The sequence below is a fragment of the Tachyglossus aculeatus genome, chromosome 14 (assembly GCF_015852505.1).
Source record: "Tachyglossus aculeatus isolate mTacAcu1 chromosome 14, mTacAcu1.pri, whole genome shotgun sequence".
Lineage (NCBI taxonomy): Eukaryota > Metazoa > Chordata > Mammalia > Monotremata > Tachyglossidae > Tachyglossus > Tachyglossus aculeatus.
Window position 1 is genome coordinate 5,397,089 of NC_052079.1, and position 20,556 is coordinate 5,417,644.

A 20,556-nucleotide genomic window follows, 5' to 3' on the forward strand; every position below is an offset into this window, starting at 1 on the left:
CACTTATTAGCAGATGAGGCAAACTAAGGAGAAAGTAGAAAATGGACAATCTCTCTGGAAGCCATTGTTCAGATGTCCAATGCAGCAAGAGGATGACTCTTCATGACCTTAATATTGGGTCCAAAATCACGCTTTTTTGGAGGGAAGACTGGGTTTTTGAAAAAGCACCTACTCACTTAAGCCTCTATGGATGTCTCATTCTTGAATTTCTCTGAACTGTTCTTGTATCTATTGAAAACTGTGAGCCTGTCCTCTTCTTGGGGAAACAAATTACATAGGCTTCCCACATTTGGGGCGTGAAGACACCCCACTGATACTTAGTGGAGTCCCAGTAGGCTGGTGGTGACATGAAGTTAGGAGGGGGGTGAGGTGGGGAGGGAGGTGGAAAGAGGACACTCATCTGGTTCAAAGAGTCAGACACATCCTTTGAAACAGCGGCACATTCTGTGATTCCCCAGCTGCCCATCCACATTTGTGACTATTAGGCTTGCCCCTGGCTGTCATGGCCTTTGCAGAAACTTCTTGGCTATCATGGAGATTGTCCAACCCCACATCTCTCCTATGCTACATGAATAAACCACCATCTGAACCACCATGAATAAGCCAACTACATAACTTGACATTCATATAGTCAGCCGTTTCCTTGATGTATAAGTGAATGCTTCTTTTTAGGAAAAACACACACAGCTTTCTGCAAAGCATATCATTCAAGGGGTGGCCTTGGGGTTGTGTGTGTGTGTGTTAGTGGATAGACCAGGGACCTGGGAATCAGAAGGATGTGGGTTTTAATGCCGGTTCTGCCACGTCTCTGCTATGTGATCTTGGGCAAGTCACTTCACTTCTCTGTGACTCAGTTACTTCATCTGTAAACTGAGGATGCGAGTTGAGCCCCGTGTGGGGCAGGGATTGTGTTCAACCTGATTAGCTTGTATTTACCTCAGTGCTTAGAACTATGCCTGGCACAGAGTAAGTGCTTAACAAATACCATAATAATTACTATTATTATTTTGCTACTTTTCACTTAGTAAAGTGCTCACACCATGGTAGGTTCTCAATAAATAGTCTGCAGGCTCCATTTTCCCCTTCGTAGGTAACATGTCAGTCACCCAGAACTTCAGTTCCATATTTATTGGTTATGTGTGTGTATACTATTAGCTTTCTTAGCCCAAGCCAGTGAATTTCTTGGACTTAAAAATATTTTTGAGGTATTTAATATAATACAACCCTTCCCAGAATTTAGTCCACAATTCAAGTGTACTGGGGAAAATGCCGAGTTTCCTTTCAGGCAGTGTTTCTGTGGCATAATGTTTAACCAACTGCTTTTGAAATGTTTCCCAGTCTGAAACTGTATCTTTTGGGGAAAAGGCATTTCAGAGTTATGTTTCAAGCAACTGCATAAGTCTTTGGATTTTGATTTTGTTTTTATTCTCATTTAATTGAAGACACCAGCAAGGAATCTCAGCTTGCAGGGTAAATAGCAAAGCAATTTTAAATCCTGTGCCACTCTCTTGTGTTTTAGCCCCGCTGTTATAGTTTCACATTCATCAGAAAGGCAAAAATGAATTCCTTATAGGACTGGATTGTTAAATAATGCTAAAATAAGTGTTCATCTGGCAGGGGTGGGAGGGTGGGGGGACCTTTAAAGTGTTAATACTGGTTGTATTTTTGATCACCACCACAGGAGGCTGGGTTGGGGGGATATATGACCATAGATATAAGAAGAATAATGTGAAACATGTAGTACACCTTAATCATTAGGGTTTGATGGTTAAGTATATTATGCCTCTGAATTGTGAATTGCAAAACGACCAGGAGTAAACAATTTGACATCAATGTGGCATTGGCGAATGAAGCTGCGTCCATATAATGTGAAGATTCCTCTGAGTTTGAGTGTGTCATTGATAGTGATTTGGAATGGAGTTCAGCACAGCAGCCCAGCTGCTTCAGTAACCATGCTGCTTCTTATCTGGCTCAATGTCAAGCAAACTTCATGAAGATTTAAAGCCTCTGAGATAAGAGTGCAATGGAAAATGCATTTCTATTTTGCATTTATAGCATTGCCATTCTATTCGCTTAGCAAAGTGAATTTAAACACAGGAACCATTGGGAATGGTAATTTCAGGAGTACAGTACTAATTTTCACAGGCCACTTTTATGACAAGTCTTTGTAATATTCCATTACTAATGTCAATTTGGTGCCACAGGGGATGTGATGATATAACGGTGAGTTATTGGTGAGAAATCTAAGTGTAGAGCTTTGCTTTTTTTAAAAAATTTAAAGTGCTTGGGAATGGTATTATTATAATAATAATGGTGGTATTTGTTAAGTGCTTATTATGTTCCAGGCACTGTACTAAGCACTGGAGTGGGTACATGCAAATTGAGTTGGACACAATCCCTGTCCCATGTGGGGCTCACAGTCTCAAGAGGCCTTCCCAGACTAAGCCCCACTTTTCCTCAGCTCCCTGTCCCTTCCACATCACCCTGACTCGCTCCCTTTGCTCTTCCCTCCCATCCCTGACCCACAGCATATATGTATATATCTGTAATTCTATTTATTTATATTGATGCCTGTTTACTTGTCTTGACGTCTGTCTCCCCCCCTCAAGACTGTGAGCCTGTTGTGGGCAGGGCTGTCTTTACTGCTGTATTGTACTTTCCAAGTGTTTAGTACAGTGCTGTGCACACAGTAAGTGCTCAATAAATATTAAATGAATGAATGAACCCCCATTTTACAGATGAGATAACTTGAAGCACAGAGAAGTGGTTTGCCCAAGGTCACACGGCAGACGAGTGGCAGAGCTGGGATCTTCAGCAATCTTCTGGGCCTAGGTGGTAGCCTATTGAGCTAACACCATTGTGCTCCCCATCTTCTCCCCCTCTAGACTGTAAATTCATTATGGGCAGGGAACTTGTCCACCAATTCTGTTGTATTACACTATTCCAAGTGCTTAGTACAGTGCTCTTCACATAATAAATGCTCAATAAATACCATAGATTGATCGATCTTCAAAGCCCCTCTGAAATCACTTCTTCTTTGGTTAATCTCAACCATTTTCCCACCTTATACTACCCACCTATCACTTCAGCACTTCTGTGCCACCTAAGCATCAGGTATCCATTCTCTCTTCTCTCCCACCTCCTTAGTGCTAAGACACAAGTGTTTATACTTTATTACCGTATCTTATCTGTAATTTGTTTTTGTCCGTCTTCCCTGACAGACTGTAAACTCCTCGAGGGCAGCCAAAGAACTTAATAGTTGCAGTATTTATTGAATACTTGCTCAGTGCAGAGTAGAGTATTAAGCACTGGGAGAGAATGCACAAGTGCTAAGTAGAGTGGTTTTCGCACAATAGGTGCTCAGTAAATACTGCTTATTGATCGCTACAACCTACAAGCTTCATTGTTTCCATTTTATCTAGGTTAGAAATGATTTGCCCCTTGAATCATTGCACCTTGAACTGCTGAGCCATTTCAGCAGCCTAATTGAAAAGCAGCTATAAATTATTCACTATCTACATTCTAGGCATGAATTTGCAGATTCTCGGCTGTTTAAAAAAACACTTTTTTCCTGTTTGAATGGTAAAACCAGCAATCTTTGGCATCTTAACTAGATGTTAATTTTAATTTAATGGTAGCATTGTCTTCCATTTTGATGGCAGGTCACAGCACCTATTCGATCTCCTGGGATAAGGACAGAGACTCTCCTGCCATGGCTCTGCAGATCCAAGGATGCCTCCGGAGGTAAGCCCTTAAATGGTCTCTTTCTGGGTGTCTCGGTGTTGTTGAAGATCCAGGCATTAAACCACTCTCTCTCCCTTTCCCTGAAGATGCAGGCAGATCAGTCAAAGCTGGCAGGCTACACACTTTCCAATGTACCCAATGACAATAGCCCTAGAAAAGCAGGAATTGTTAGACAAAGAAGGCATATTTAGTGTGAGTCAAAATTGGGACAAACATGAGTCAATGGTTTGGGAGATTGTGTAGAAACAGATTGCCCAGGTATGTAGAGTTTGGAAAAAATCTGATATCCTTGTGGCTGGGGAATATCACAAAATGTATAAAGAAGGATTAAACAATGTTCATTCATTCATTTAGTCATATTGAGTCCTTACTGTTTGCGAATCACTGTACTAAGGGCTTGGGAGAGTACAATATAACAATAACCAGACACATTCCGTGCCCACAGTAAGATTACAGTCTAGAAGGGGAGGGAGACAATGATATAAATAAATAAATTACAGATAGAAACATAAGTGCCTTGAGGCTGGGAGGGGGTGATGAACTAAGGGAGCAAGTCAGGGTGACACAGAAGGGAGTGGGAGAAGAGGAAAGGTCTTCTCAGTCAGGGTAGGCCTCTTGGAGGAGATGGGCCTTCAATAAGACCTTGAAGGGTGGGGAGAGTAATTGCCTGTTGTATATGAGGAGGGAGGGCATTCCAGGCCAGGGGCAGGATGTGGACGAGAGGTTGGCGGTGAGATAGATGAGATTGAGGTACCGTGAGGAGGTTAGCATTAGAGGAGCAAAGTGTGTGTGCTGGGTTGGCATAGTAGAGTGGTGAGGTGGGCGGGCAAGGTGATTGAGTGATTTAAAGCCATTGGTGAGGAGTTTTTGTTTGCGGAGGTGGATGGGCAACCACTGGAGTCTCCTGAATGGAGAAACATGGTCTGAACATTTTTGTAGGAAAATGATCCAGGAAAATGAGTGAAGTGTAGTAGTCTAGGAAGGAAGAAGTGGGATCGATACATCATTTTACAGATGAGGAAACTGAGGGTGAGAGAAGTGACTTCCTCAAGGTCACACAGCAGACAAGGGGTGGTCAGGATTAGAACCCAGGTCCTCTGACTCCCAGGCCTGTACTCTTTCCACTAGACCACACTGCTGTAATCTCACTGCGAACAGGGAGTGTGTCTGCTTATTGTTATATTGCTCTCTCTCAAGCACTTAGCACAGTACTTTGCACACAGTAAGCGCTCAATAAATACAATCCTCAATAAATTCTGTACAGATTGATGATATATGTTCATTCATTCAATTGTATTTATTAAGCACTTACTGTGTGCAGAGCACTGTACTAAGCGCTTGGGAAGTACAAGTTGGCAACATATAGAGACGGTCCCTACCCAACCGTGGGCTCACAGTCTAGAAGGGGGAGGCAGACAACAAAACAAAACATATGAACAAAATAAAATAAATAGAATAGTAACTATGTACAAATAAAATGGAGTAATAATATGTTCAAAATATTCACTTAAAACTTGCTCCATGCAGCTCTAGCCTTGCTGGGGGTAGTCCTCTGGCTGTTGATCTTTTCTCTAGATCCCAGCCAGGGGTTTTGAACGTGGAAGGCTCCCTGAGGGTCTTGTCTTGCCTTATGCTGTTGAGTCATCTCTGACCCGTAGTGATACCATGGACACCAGAACGCCCCACCTCCATCTGCAATCATTCTGGTAGTAAATCCATAGTGTTTTCTTGGTAAAAATAAGGAAGCAGTTTACCATTGCCTCCTTCTATGCTGTAAACCTGAGTCTCCGCCCTGGACTCTCTCCTATGCCACTGCTAGGGGAGTCTTGACTTGTAGCATATGTCTAATTCCCACTTGTATATTCATTCCCAGTGCTTAGTACAGGGCCCTGTATACCGTAAGTGCTTACTAAGTACTAGTGCTTTGCATATAGTAAGCGCTTAACAAATGCCATCATTACTATAATATTAACTCTATTGGTACTCTCCCAATTTCTTAGTACAGTGCTCGGCACAGAGTAAGTGCTCAATAAGTTATTTTGACTGATTCATTCATCTGCTATTGGCGCAAAGACGCAGAACACCATAGCCTCTCATTCCCACCTTTTAGACTGTGAGCCCACTGTTGGGTAGGGACTGTCTCTATATTTTGCCAGTTTGTACTTCCCAAGCGCTTAGTACAGTGCTCTGCACATAGTAAGCGCTCAATAAATACGATTGATGATGATGATGATGATGATTGTCTTCCACTCACTAGCCACTGCCCAAGGTAGGAGTGGAATGAGTATGCCTCTGTTTGACTCTCCCAGTCGAGACTGGTAAGGTACTGGAAACTCTCCAGGTGTGACCCTGAGAGGGTCCCTGAGAGTCAGACCCATAATTTGTCATGATCTTGGGCAGTTTGGTCCAAAAAAACATGCAGGTTTGAGCATACGGTATATGTATATCTTCCCAATTCATTAAAAGAGATATTAATACTACCTTCTCCTTCAGGCTTGTTACAAACCAATTATAGTTCTGCAACATCCTCTGTTATAAATTGTATCCTTGCTCTGGATATTTTCATTTTTCATTTTGCCACTTAACTGTGGAAATTTGATGGTAACCGCTCATTAAGTGAGACACTTGTTCATATACTTTGGCAACATTTGGAGTATTAATTAAGGAACACATATATTAATGCTGTTTTCAAAATGAAGTTTTCTTTTGAATAGTGGATTTTGTAGCCTACACGGGTTTGAAAATACTGTTTATTATTTTAAGCATAGTAAATGTGTCCAATTTGGGTAATTGCTTTAGAAACCCTCATGCTTTTGATCCAGCATCCCTCCTTTCAGAGGGAGAAAATGGAAACATTTTAATTGAAAAAGCCTAAAAGAATAAATCAGTGGTATTGAATGAGCATTTACTGTGAGCAGGACATTGTACCAAACGCTTTGGAGAGTCCCAGAGAGTTAGAAGATATGATCCCTGCCCTTGAGAAGTTTACAGTCTAACGAGATAATTTTCATAGAGGAGAAAGGGAAAGTTGATATGCAGATAAGTAAGCTTTTAGGAAGACTATGTTAAGGCATCATCAGAGAACATTCGGGCCTGGGAGTCGGAGGACCTGGGTTCATATTCTGGCTCTGCCACGTACATGCCGTGTGACCTTGGGCAAGTCACTTAACGACTCTGTGCCTCAGTTCTCTCATCTGTAAAATGGAGGTTCAATACCCGTTCCCCCTCCTACTTCTACAGTGAGCCTCATGTTGGACCTGCTGATCTTGTTTCTACCCCAGTGCTTTGTACAGCGCTTGACTCATAATAAGTGCTTAACACACACCACAATTATTATTACCACCAGTGTTGTTCACACAGACCTGGGTTTCATGGTTTAGTGAATACTCTGAAGAGTAAGTCAAAGTTGCTCTAGTTATCCAGTGCTGTGTAGTTTAGCGTGAGATTTCTGACCACCTCGGATCCGACTTTGGCCCCAAATGCCTGGGCAGACATAGGGGAATAGAATCACTGTCTTAGGAAAATATAAGCTCAGGCATATGCAACTAGTCACTGACCTCCGCTCCTTGTGTCCCTGGTTTATCTAGACTCTTAGAAGCTATTTTATGGGGTGAATTTGGGACCCTGATGATTAGTAGTCCAGGAGTGGCCAGCAGTGGAGAAGGGGGCATAGGGAGTGTTAGAGGGAAATGGCTCGTGTTTTACTGAATTTTGCGGAAAGGTATACTTAAGAATCAAAGGTGAACCTCCACCCCAGGGAAATCTCCAGGGAAAGCCACGGGGAGCAATTTTAACTTTACCCCAAACAAACAAAACCCCATGGAAAGCTATAATCCTCTTTCTTGATATTGTCTTGGTCTGGCCAAAGTGAAGAAGAACACCCTGGTGATGGATTGTCAGGATTTGGAGAATTGGATGCCAGTGGCCACCGTGGAAGAATCTGTTTCCACTGGGGCTGTAAATGTCCAATTTCAGGATATTTTATGATGGTTTCCAACAAGCATCTCCACTCTCTTCCAGGATTCTGGGATTCATATTTCTAGAATTTAGGGCCAATTGCAAATCAGCATTTATATGGAAACAGCAATATGGTGTGGGTACTTATACAGCTCATAGCATTATGTTTTCAGGCAAATGATTTTTATGCGATAGATATATATTATCTTCGTGTTGAGGCCGACACTTTTATTTACTGACTATAAGTATTTTTATGATAAATGGAAATATTTGTTATGAAACACGGCCAGTGATACCTACTCACATTCAGCTTTTAATGCCAGCATACTTTAAAGTTCCCAGCATCTGCACCGGTGAGGGAGGACCAATTTGAGAACAGTGACATTCATTTTCGGTCCTAATCTTGGACACCTTTATTGCCACCCTTATGATTTCTATGAAGATGTATTGTGAATGATGACAAGTCCAATCACGTATTAGGAATATCCCTTCACAAAATGATATTTTGTTGTTTTATTTTGACACAGAATAGTTGCCTCATTTTCAAGTGATAGATCATATTGATTGTCATGTTGCAGACCTCAGAGTATAGAAAAACTGAAGGGAAATCTTCAGAACGGTTTTTAGTAGGAGCGTGGAGTAAAGGCTATGGGTGATTCCTCATAATAATAATGATGGCATTTATTAAGTGCTTACTATGTGCAAAGCACTATTCTAAGTGCTCTGCTGTGTGACCTTGGGCAAGTCACTTAATTTCTCTGAGTCTCAGTTACCTCTTCTGTAAAATGGGGGTTAAGACTGTGAACCCCACATGGGGCAACCTGATCACTTTGTATCCCCCCCAGCACTTAGAACAGTGCTTTGCACATAGTAAGCGCTTAACAAATGCCAACATTATTATTATTATTATTATTATTATTATTATTATTATTATTAGTATTATTATTACAAGGTGATCAGGTTGTCCCATGGGGGGCTCACAGTCTTAATCCCCATTTTACAGATGAGGTAACTGAGGCACAAAGAAGTTAAGTGACTTGCCCAAAATCACACAGCTGACAATTGGCAGAGCAGGGTTTTGAACCCATGACCTCTGACTCCAAAGCCCGTGCTCTTTCCACTGAGCCATAGAAGTGGTTTGCTTTTTTTTGTTTTCTTGCTGTAGTAGATGCCCATTTGCTCTTAGAAGTGAAGCAGTGTGGCCTAGTAGGAAGAACACAGGCCTGGGAGTCAGGAGACCTGGGTTCGAATCTCACTTAACTGCTGCATGATGTTGAGTAACTTCTCTGTGCCTCAGTTACCTCATCTGTAAAATGGGGATGAGAGTGTGAGCTCCATGTGGGACAAGGGCTGTGTCCAACCTGATTTAACTTGATTCTACCCAAGTGCTTGGCACATTGTAAATGCTTAGCAAATACAATAATTCTTCTTCTTATTATTATTATTATCATCATGAGCTGTGTCTTTTCCATGGCACATCACCATTTATCACAGTGGGAGACCTTTATTCCTCTCAAGAGTTCTATTGCTTTTATTTTCAGCTCAAAAAGAATTTCTCAGGTTTTTTTTTAATTGGCAAAGATATTAAGCTCTCAATCAAAAAGAATAATACTAATAATAATGATAGCATTTATTAAGCGCTTACTATGTGCAAAGCACTGTTCTAAGCTCTGGGGAGGTTACAAGGTGATCAGGTTGTCCCCTGGGGGGCTCACAGTCTTAATCCCCATTTTACAGATGAGGTAACTGAGGCGCAGTGAAGTGACTTTCCCAAAGTCACACAGCTGACAAGTGGCGGAGCTGGGATTCGAACCCATGACCTCTGACTCCAAAGCCCGGGCTCTTTCCACTGAGCCACGCTGCTTTGAGGATTATATCTTCAAAAGGAGGTGTCTACCTCCCCACCCCAACACCAAGCATGAGTACATTACTCAGGGCTGTGCAATAGGATAAAATTGATAATTTTTACGCCTGAGTCCCTGTTGAACCACAACTGTTGGGTTTCACTCTGTTCCCATTGGGCCCATCTGATCCCTTCTGATAAAATGTCATAATGAACTTAACATCATGTAATTAATGGAGTGACTTTCGACTCCCTGGGCTCCTGAGGCAAAGTAAATAAAAGGCTTGTTCTCTGGATTCCCCTCTGCATCTTCAAAGACTGTTTAAGATTCATTGCGGAAATGATGGATTTTATTAATAACTTCAATTTCCTAGGCAATGTCTGCATTTTCAATAAAGTAACGCAAGTACCAAAGAGAAGCATCATCATCATCAATCATATTTATTGAGCGCTTACTGTGTGCAGAGCACTGTACTAAGCGCTTGGGAAGTACAAATTGGCAACATATAGGGACAGTCCCTACCCAACAGTGGGCTCACAGTCTAAAAGGGGGAAACAGAGAACAAAACCAAACATACTAACAAAATAAAATAAATAGAAGCATTAGAAGCATTGTAGCCTAATGGATAGAGCACGGCCCTGGAGGTCTGAAAGACCTGGGTTCTAATCCCGGCTCTTCAGCTTGTCTGCTGTGTGACCTTGGGTAAATCACCTGGCTTTTCTGGGCCTCTGAGTTTCCTCATCCGTAAAATGGGGATTTTTTACCATGGGGCCTGTGTAGGACATGGACTATGTCCAATCTGATTAGCCTGTACCTACCCCAGTGCTTAGTACAGTGACTGGTGCTTAGTAAGCACTTAATAAATACAATTAAAAAAGCATCAGGCTATTGGAAAGAAAACCAACTTGTTCAGCCAAGGCAATGTAATTCCATCAGGATTGGCATCCTAATTATTTGTTTCTTTGTGTCTTTTTAGCTGTCATCCTCATCGCTTTTGCACCCAGAGCACTTATATATATATATGTATCAAAATACATACTCTTTAAGCACTAATTTATTCACCTAATTTTCCATTCTTTGTCTTCCTATCTGCAAATGATTTTGTGACTGTCTCTCCCGTTAGATTGTAAGCTTCTCGAGGGCAGGTAATGTGTCTTTTACTTTTATCGTAACAACTTGTCTCCTAACCATTCAGCTCCGTGCCCCAATTACAATCAATCGATCAATAAAATGGCATTTATTAAGTACTTACTGAGTGCAGAGCACTGTACTAAGTGACCGCCCACAGGGAGCTTACCCAGTAAGTCCTTAATAAATACTGATGATTGATTTTCTGATGGATGCTCCATTTGGTGAGCAATATAAGTTTCTGATAAAGGTCACCTTCCAGAAAGAGGTGTTGGATACATCTTCTCCCAGAGATTTCTTGCCACCTCTGAGTGAAGACTCACATTTCTAGGTTTTAGAATGTCACTACTTCAGGTCTTCCAAACCTGTTCAGTTGCATTATTATAATACTTATTATTATTTTAGTACTTGGAAAGTGATTACTATGTGCCAAGAACTGCACTAAGCACCGGGGTAGCCACCAGATAATCAGGTTGGACACAGTCCCTGTCCCACAAAGGGCTAACATTCTAAGTAAGAAGGATTAGGAAACTGAGGCACAAAGAAGTTGAGACTTGCACAAAAATGGTCACCCAGCAGACAAGTGGTAGAGCTGGGATTATTCATTCATTCAATCGTATTTATTGAGCGCTTACTGTGTGCAGAGCACTGTACTAAGTGCTTGGGAAGTACAAGTCGGCAACATATAGAGATGGTTCCTATCCAACAATGGGCTCACAGTCTAGAAGAGGGAGATAGACAACAAAACAAAACACATAGACAGGATTAGAACCCAGGACCTCTGAGTCCCAGGCCCATGCTTTATCCACTAGTCCAATCTGCTTCACACAGACATGTCTGTAAAGGGTATATAAGTTCATGAATACTAAATAATCATAATCACTGACCCCAAGTTTCCTTGAAGGACCTGTTAGGAGCATACTGTTTCCCTGCTTATAGGAGATCGAAGAGGGATTTTAAAGAAATCTTCTCTCATGGTACTTCAAATTCAATTTATCAGTGCATAAGGTATTGAAAAGTTTTAAGTACGATGACTTTTTTTGTTGTTGTTTTGCTTATCTAAAGCAAACTTCCAAAAGCTTTAGACTGAGATTTTCCCTTCCACTGGTGGTAGACAAGGATACCTTCCCATTTTGGTCTTGAGAACTTTTTAACTTCTTTTCCCAAAACATCAGAAAGTGCTTTTCAGAATAGGCGTGGCTCCAAAAGCAGTATGTCAGGGTTTCATTCAGTATTTCTGGAATTTGAAAATTGATTTTGAATGTTGAAGTTTACCAGGCTGAGATATAACCACTTTTTATTATTAGGTCGAATTTAACATTTGCCAGTTGATAAACCAGCTCTGGCATGAATAGTCTAAAGCCCTTCTACCCCAGTTTACACTAAAATAGTAATGAGCATCCTAATGTTTAAATAGGATAGTGAGGTAGATTAAGCAAATACTTAATGAAGAAAGGACAATTGGCATTATTTATTCCGCTTTATAAAAATCCAATATACTTAGGCATTGACATTTCAAAATGGTTCTGCGTTTGCAGATTTATCAAGGGCAATTTCTTAGAGTCAAAGAAGATGCTTAAGTCTTTTCTCACTGAAGCAAAGTTTTAGTCAACTTGAAATACATCCGAAGGAAAATGGTTTGGGGTAGATAAAATAGCTAAATACAGTAGCGTTTTCTTCTCAGGCTTGCTGGGGTGTGCCTGTGTTATGATCATTAATCAGAAATTCATCATCACGAACTTTCTCCAGAGACCCAAATGAGAACTGTGAACAGACAGTAGACAGCATGCCATGTACATGTGTGACTTTTAACTGATCAAATTGGGAAATAAGCATGACTGCAGCTATCGTAAAAAGGGCTGGCTGTGAAACTTCCAGTGATTCCAGAAGTCATAGAAGAGATATCAGCCGGGAGAAAGAGTTCTGTCTCTCTCTTGTTAGAGTTTAAGCTTACTGAGGACAAGAAGCATGTTTTGTGCTGATATGGTACTTTTCCAGGAGCATAGTTCAGTGCATTACACCTCGTGGATACTCATAGATATCATTGATTGACATTAGGTAGGAATAGTAATTAGATCTGCCAGTTTTGCAAATCTTATAAGGAATCAGTTGGTCAAGATGGCCTGAATATGGGGGAATCTCTGCCTTGCCAGTATGGCAGCAATTACCAGTTGGTCAGGTTTTTTGTTTATGGTATTTAAGTACTTACTATTTGCCAGACACTGTACTAAATGCTGAGGTGGATACAAGCAATTGGTTTGGACATGTGGGTCTCCAAGTCTCAATCCTCATTTTACAGATGAGGTAACTGAGGCATAGAGAAGTGAAGTGACTTGCCCAAGGTCACACAGCAGATGAGTGACAGAGCTGAGATTAGAACCCATGACTTTCTGACTTACAAGCTCATGCTCTATCCACTGCACCCTGCTGCATTGGATAGAAAATGGTTCTCTGGATTTAGTGAGCGAAAAGATAGGGGCTCTTTCAAAATTTAGCTATGGGTAGAAGACCTCAGGAAAATGGAATTAGGTTTAGTTTTGAAACCTTGGAATATTAATCAGTCATTTTAATAACTCTGGACTATCGCTACCATCAACATTACCATTCAAGGGTGACATCTTGGATTGGTATAGAGAGGGATGATATGCTATTGGGCATGAGTGAGCTCCCATCATTTCTCATTAGCAGTTAAATAGTATAGGCAGCAATTTGCTTTCATACGGGCATTTGAGTTTGATGCTATCATATAAAATCCATAAACATAATGGCAAGACATAAATTCCTACAAGTGGGTTGATGGAATTTTCTTAGTGCTTGTAGGTCCAATAAAACTTTGCCCGAGTCCTTTTCAGAATGGATTGAGAAAGAGAGCCTTGAAACTAGGAAACACTGAATCTATACCTGCCATTTTGAGTGATATAGTGGGAGCCGTGACTATCACCACCTCTGTTCTGAGCATTTATCGCATGCTCTGTGCAAAATGAGAAAACATGTGTTTGGGTGATGTGATTTCTACTCAGGGCTCTGAATGTCAAAGGGAAGAAATTCAATGAAGCTCAAATAAATGGCGGAACTATGACTCTCAAGTGAGAGATCTGAATTTTGATCTACACAAAACTAAAAAAACCCAACAAAACACTAACTAAGTTTGGTGTTTGGAAATCTCCCCTCTCAAGATTCCTTTCTTCTAAGTAATCTGCATTTCTCATGCTCTTGATGACTCTGATCTGTTCTTGCTCTTTTCTTAGTGGAGATGTAAAGCTATTAGCCTCTCCCCTTCATGTAATGATCTTTCACTGATTCTACAACAGACATTGACTTATCCTGAGCTTTCTCACCCCCAGGTTTAATAATTCCAGTTACTCACCTTGAAGCCATTGGTCTTAGAGTTTTGTCATTGCAATAAATGCTCAGGCCAGTGGTGGTGATTTTCACTGCTCTCAAGTGGTGGTGCCAAAGGATACCCAGTTCTAAATAACTTCTTTCTCCAAGGCGTTAAAATTACTCTCATAAGGGTGTTCTTTCACAGGATCCCTCTAAGCTCTGTAGGACGTAAGGATTAATCTTTTCATTGTACAAATGAGGACCTAAGATAAAATACCTTTCAGCCACTTGGCAGCAGTCGCGATGGAAACATTTCAACTCAGGCCTTCCGATTGTTTTATTTACTAAGAATCTTTTCAGAAGATTGGACCCTTTTTGGTATTGAATGAAAAAAGAAGAATTAGCTACCTGTGCATTTATCTTCATGGTGTCTGTCTAATTGGGTTAAAAAGTAAAGCAGGATGACTCTTCTGTGAGAGATTGAGGGAATATTGATACCTTCACAGCTTTGCTGTCACTGGCCCACTCCTCTTAAACAAATGACAGACTGCTGATTTCATCCATTTTTTTTTATCTCTACCTTTTGGGACAGAGACTGAGGAGAAACTTTTCTGGACAAGTGAATCTTTTCGATTTATTTTCAAAGAGGACATTCATTTCTTCCAGAATCACTTCTAAGAGAGCAAGCATCCATTAATATTTGAAGACAACAATGCTGACAGTGAAATCCTATCCTTGGGTATGGGCATGGCTGAAAAGAAAAGCTCACAACGGAAGCTCCATTCCACACTGGCCAACACGATCTCTCTCTAGGTTTGACTGCTTAGGCATTTTCCTTTAAGGGAATTGCATTTTTCTAAGTTGCTCCTACCCCCTGCAACTGAGCAGCAGTTTTCATACATGATTAATACCCAAGTATCATTTTCAACATTAACCTTGTGCCGTCCAATAGGACAGAGACGGATTGAGCCACGCTGGAAGTGGGGACGCGCGATCCATTATGATCAGCTGAAGCAACTCCATGACCATGAAAATAAACCACAACTCAAATGAGCTTTAGCTGTTGCAAATTCTCTGGGCCAGGAAGAATGCTCTGAAAGGCGAAACTTTCAGATTCCAGCCCAGGCCTCACAATTGGACGGTGTTCTCTCATGACTATTTTTCTGGAGAGAAGTTACATTCACTCTCTGTCCATCCTGAAATGTTTTTGGTTTTTCTCTACTAGAATGTGTGAATCAGCTTGTGTACATGTGTGTGTGAGAGGGATACTTAGAAATTATATTGCATAGGTTTTCTATGGTATTTGTTGAGCGCTGACTATGTGCCAGGCACCATACTAAGCACTGGGGTGGATGTTAGCTCATCAGGTTGACTTGGTCCGTGTCCTACATGGACTACATGAGGTTCACTGTCATAATCCCCGTTTTACAGATGAGGTAACTGAGACACAGAGAAGTGAAGTGACTTGCCCACGACAGACAAGTGGTGGAGTGAAGATTAGAACCCAGGGCCTCCTGACTCCCAGGGCTGTGTTCTGTCTGCTCTATCCACTAGGCTATGGTGCTTCCTGTGACCTAGTGGATAGAGGCAGGCTTGTGGCAGGCCAGAAAATTCTTTTTCCTTGCATCATGGCATAACTGCAGTCTTCTGATCCCTTTGCCACATTCTAGAGTCACTGCCAAACTGAAGATAGACAGACCCATGTTAATCTATGTCAGATGGCTTTGATCATCACAAACATTTTGAAGCCCTTACAAACTGCGAAGCACTGTACTAAATACCTGGAAAATTGTGAAAGTCAATCAAGACACAGTTGCCAGTTGATCACGGGCTCCCCGTGTAAGTCAGGGAGGACAGACCCTCTGAACAATTAGAATACAATCCAGCCAACCAGAAAAACAGCTTAAAATTCACCAATTCAGAAATATCAAGACCGACATATGTCTGCTGTATAGTACTTGGAAGGAGACAGGCTTTTGCTTCCTTAGCTCAGGTAAAATGGCCTCAGCGAAACAACGGTCACAGCCTTCTCAACTTTCTGACTCTTGTTCAGATGGTTTCTTTCCCCATCCGCCCTCCCCCACCTCCTGGTCAGAGGGGCAGAGCTTGTTCACTGGGTTGTCGGCCATCAGGGTTGGGGGTGACCAGGCCTGTGGACCCTGGGGCTCTGGTGAAGGAAATGCTTAATGTTGTGAGGTCCAGGGCCTCTCTCTTCCTCCCCACCCCCTTCAGACGTTGATTCTGATCAGATGAGTTTATCCATATCCGTAAGGATTCTAAATGAGAAACTAGAACCAGAGTTGCAAACTTCAATGCTAGAAATACAACAGGAGACCGTTTTTTTGTGTGCACGTCTGACCAGGACTGTGGATCCTGAATTGGCCTGTCTAAAACACACACACACACTCACACACTCACTCTCTCTCTCTCTCTCTCTCTTTCTCTCTCTCCCCCCCCCCCCCCCCCCCATGGTGTCTTTGAATACAAAGGACAACTATGTATATTGTGGATCCATCTGGTGACTCTGAATTTTGGGATGGTCGCACAGTCAATCAGTGGTACTTGCTGAGTGCTTACTGTGTGCACAGCATTGCCTTAAATGCCTGATTGAGCCATAAACTCTAATAAGTTTAGCCTGTGGCTTCTGTTGTAGCAGAGGAGGTAGGCGCAACAAAAAAGTCGCAAAGACCTGTCTTTGCAGAAGCTTCTAGCAAGTACAGACACACACAGTCCTCTAGACTGCAAGTTCGTTGTGGGCAGAGGACCTGTCTACCAACTCACCTGAGAGCTTAGTACACAGTAAGTGCTCAATAAATACCATTAATTGATAACACAGCAGCTTGAATTTCCATCTAACACCAGTGGCCGCTAGCCCATAGACCTCATCAAAATTACCCCCTTGTCCCTCTGTTGACTTGTACTGAGAACAAGCACAATTAGCTTTGCTTGAGAAGTTGTCACTGCTAGCAGGATTTTGCTCAGTTTACTAAATGTATTGACTGCAGGATATAAATAAGCCCCTTCCAAACAGATTTAAATGCCGAGTAGTTACAAAAACAGTCATCCATTTCCTCTCTTTCCCAGGAGAGTGTGAATAGCAGCTGGTGCTGCCATTTGCTTCAAGTTTAGGAAGCTCATATCATGACACAACTCAACCCCCTTCCCCCCTGATTGATATGAGGCACGGACATCGATCTCTCCTGCCAGTTAACATTTCCTCATGAAGGTAATTAAAAGAATAAGACAAAACCTCCCAATTAGGCTTCCTCATGGTCACGGCGGATGCCAACATGCTCCCATCCATCCCGCTCCTCAACAAGTTGATGGACGGCTAAGTCTTGAGCAGCAGTGAATTGGACTCACTTTTTCAAGGAAGTCTTTGCAGTTGAAACAGCAGAAGTCCAAATTAGGCAGGTATCAAAGTTTAGGGGTTAAGAAGTTCATGGAATTTGACCCCTGGCAGAAATGGTGATATATCTGGAAAAAAAAAAAGAGAAAAAGCAAGTTCTTAAACAGTAGAAATGGGTCCTCCTCACTACTAGCAGATTCTTTATATTCCAATTCCTGTTCATGGACACCTTACTTCTTCGACAGCAAGTCTCGTTACCCATTCCTGGAAGTCTTTTTATTTGTAGGCTTTCGGGGTGGGGGGGATGAGTTTTAGTGGTCATTATCCATGATGTCTGTTATTTTCAAGGTAACTTTTATGATTCTCAATTTTTACAGCACTTTTCGGTTTTTCCAAAGCAGTTTCATATTAGTTCTCTTACTTTATCCTGACAAAACTCCCGAGGTGATGGAAGGTGGGTGTTGGTATTCTCATTTTGCATTTGAGCAAACTGAGGCCCACAGAAGTTATGCCACTTGCCTGAGGTCACTCAGCAGGAAAGTGGCAGAGCAGAGATTAGAGCCCAGGTTTCCTGATTCCCAGTCTATGCTCTTTCCAGCAGATCACAGAGCACTATTTCAGTCTTTATTTCAGTGTACACTTTTAAGCATTCAAAGGAACTGGAAAGCAGGGGGCACTCCAAATTAAAATGGAGGTTTGGTAGTCAAAATTCAACTGTTAATTCTGAGAAAAATATGGAATATAGAATCAATTTTCAGCTGCAGTACTACAGTTGCAGTGCATTGGATTGGACATTTTGCCAAAGAGCACTGACCAGGGTAATTGTGAACTGGAAAAACACTAGCTGCCATTTAATAATCACCTTTCTGAGCTGCAAAACTATTAAAGAGGAAAAATGAAAGAAAATCCGGCTAGAATGGAATGTGGGCATAAACAAATTGCTGTTGAGACACTATTAACAAGATAAAGTGGAGTTCTGTTGTCTTATAGCTGCCAGCAATATGATTTTCTTATCTCTGGTAATGCTATTTGGACATTTGGAAATTAAGCTTGGTGCAGGGGGAAGGGAGTCATCCAACGTAACAGGATTTGGCATTCTGAGGTAGTGCCGCTCAGAACATTTTACCTAAGGCATTGGGCTCTTAAGCCTCTTGGGAATTAATTTCAGTTTGGTGGAAGCTTGAAGTTGATCTGAATCATTACAGCCATATTTGGGGGGAACCCCACTAAAATGGTTATTTTCTCTTCAAATCACCCCCACCCGAGTGACCCTTTCGCATCGATAACCCTCTCCTTTGATAATCCTTCCTGTAACCCCTTTCCATCGCTCATCTTAAGTGTCCACTTACTGTCTCTTTGTGATCTCCTGGTCACTCTTCCCTGCTTTTCCCCCCTCCCTTGTTTTATCAGTCTTCTCAGCCTCACCATTAGCATTTAAGACAAGTTCATGGTATGCATGCATGTGGCTGGGGTGGGGGTTAATTCATTATGGTGTCTATTAAGTAAGTGTAAATAGAATTTATATTAGAGTCTGTCTCCCCCTCTAGACTATAAGCTATTCAGCGGGGAATGTGTCTTCCAACCCTGTTGCACTGTACTCTCCTAAGTGCTGCAAGAACAAGTGTGGTTTTGTGGATAGAGTATGGGCCTGGAATACCAGCATTAAAATTCAGTAGTGCCATCCTGAAAGAGCACTATAAGAAGCATGCTATATCAGGGAATAGTTGTACCCTAAGCAACCACTCAAGATCCCTTTGAGCCCCCAAATTTAATGAGTCCAATCCAGGTTGGGCGTGATTAAAAGGTCAAGGCTGGTGAGGCTCTGTTCTCCAACTGGTTGCAGATTGAGAAGCTAAATTTGGTGTTGGAGAAAATATTCATTAGCCAGGATTTATCGAATTTAACAGAAATGTCACCCTGACAGTTTAGTGGCTGGGTCCCCTAGGTCTTTCGTCAACTCATGAACATCTTTTCTTTTTGAATTGTTCTCTGATTATCTAGGGTTATTCAGTCAATTTATGAGCATTTACTGTGAGCAGAGCACTGTACTAAGAGCTTGGAAAAGTACAATATAACGGACGTATTCCCTGCTCACAATGAGCTTACAGTCTAAATGGACCTTATATAGGGAACCTGGAAAAGCAGGAGAACAGGGTGTTCCCTCATTCATTCATTCATTCATTCAATTGTATTTATTGAGCACTTACTGTATGCAGAGCACTGTACTAAGTACTTGGGAAGTGCTCCCCTCAGCCTACCTGCAGTCGGGTGGTTGGCCATATTTGGCTAGTATGGGGTAGGGAATCCAGTTGCAGACAGTGCTTTGCATTCCTGTCATTATTATTATTGTGATTTTTATTGTATTTGCTAAGCACTTACTATGTGTCAAGTGCTGCTCATACCACTGCTCTATGCACTGCGGTAGATACAATTTAATCTGGTTGGCTAGAGTCCCTGTGTCATATAAGCCACTCGGTCTAAGTAAAAAGAGACGGTAGCTACCGGATGCTGCTGTTCCTCAAACGGTAGTGTCTATGGCACATAAGCCCAAAGCTGATACCCTTATGGTGTTTAATGTGTTAAGAATAGATTATTATGGCTGTCTGGGTTCTGTTCATCAGCAAGGAGCAATCAAGCAATGTGACTATTAGAAGCTATTTTACTAATTTTGTGATTGCATAATGGGTGAAGTGACTTCTCTTACCTCAGTTTGGAGAGTGTATTTGTATAACTGACAGTCTGTATTTAATGTACAGGATTGATATTTCAGAAACCTAAGCATATTTATTCAGACAAGTTCAAAAATGAATGCCTATAATCTTGTGTGTGTGTGTGTCTATATATATCTGTCCTTCATTTTTAAAGGAGAGTCTTGACCACTTGGACACCACCACAACTCATTACACCTTTGGTGGGAGACTTGGTGTCACATTGTCACCAAACTCTAATAATAATGGTGTCATTGTCACCAAACTCTAATAATAATGATGTTGGTTAAGCACTTACTATGTGCCCAGCACTGTACTAAGCGCTGAACTCTGTTAAATTCTGGCCTTCCTGAATCGGTTTTCATCAACTACTTCCTCTGTCTTTCCGAGTCCTTTTTAAAAAAAAATGGGGGAAAGGAAAATCATGTTGCATGTAAATATTAAACAGACTTCTGAACCTTTTTCAATTTGGTACCTCAATACATTTTCACTGTCATTTTCT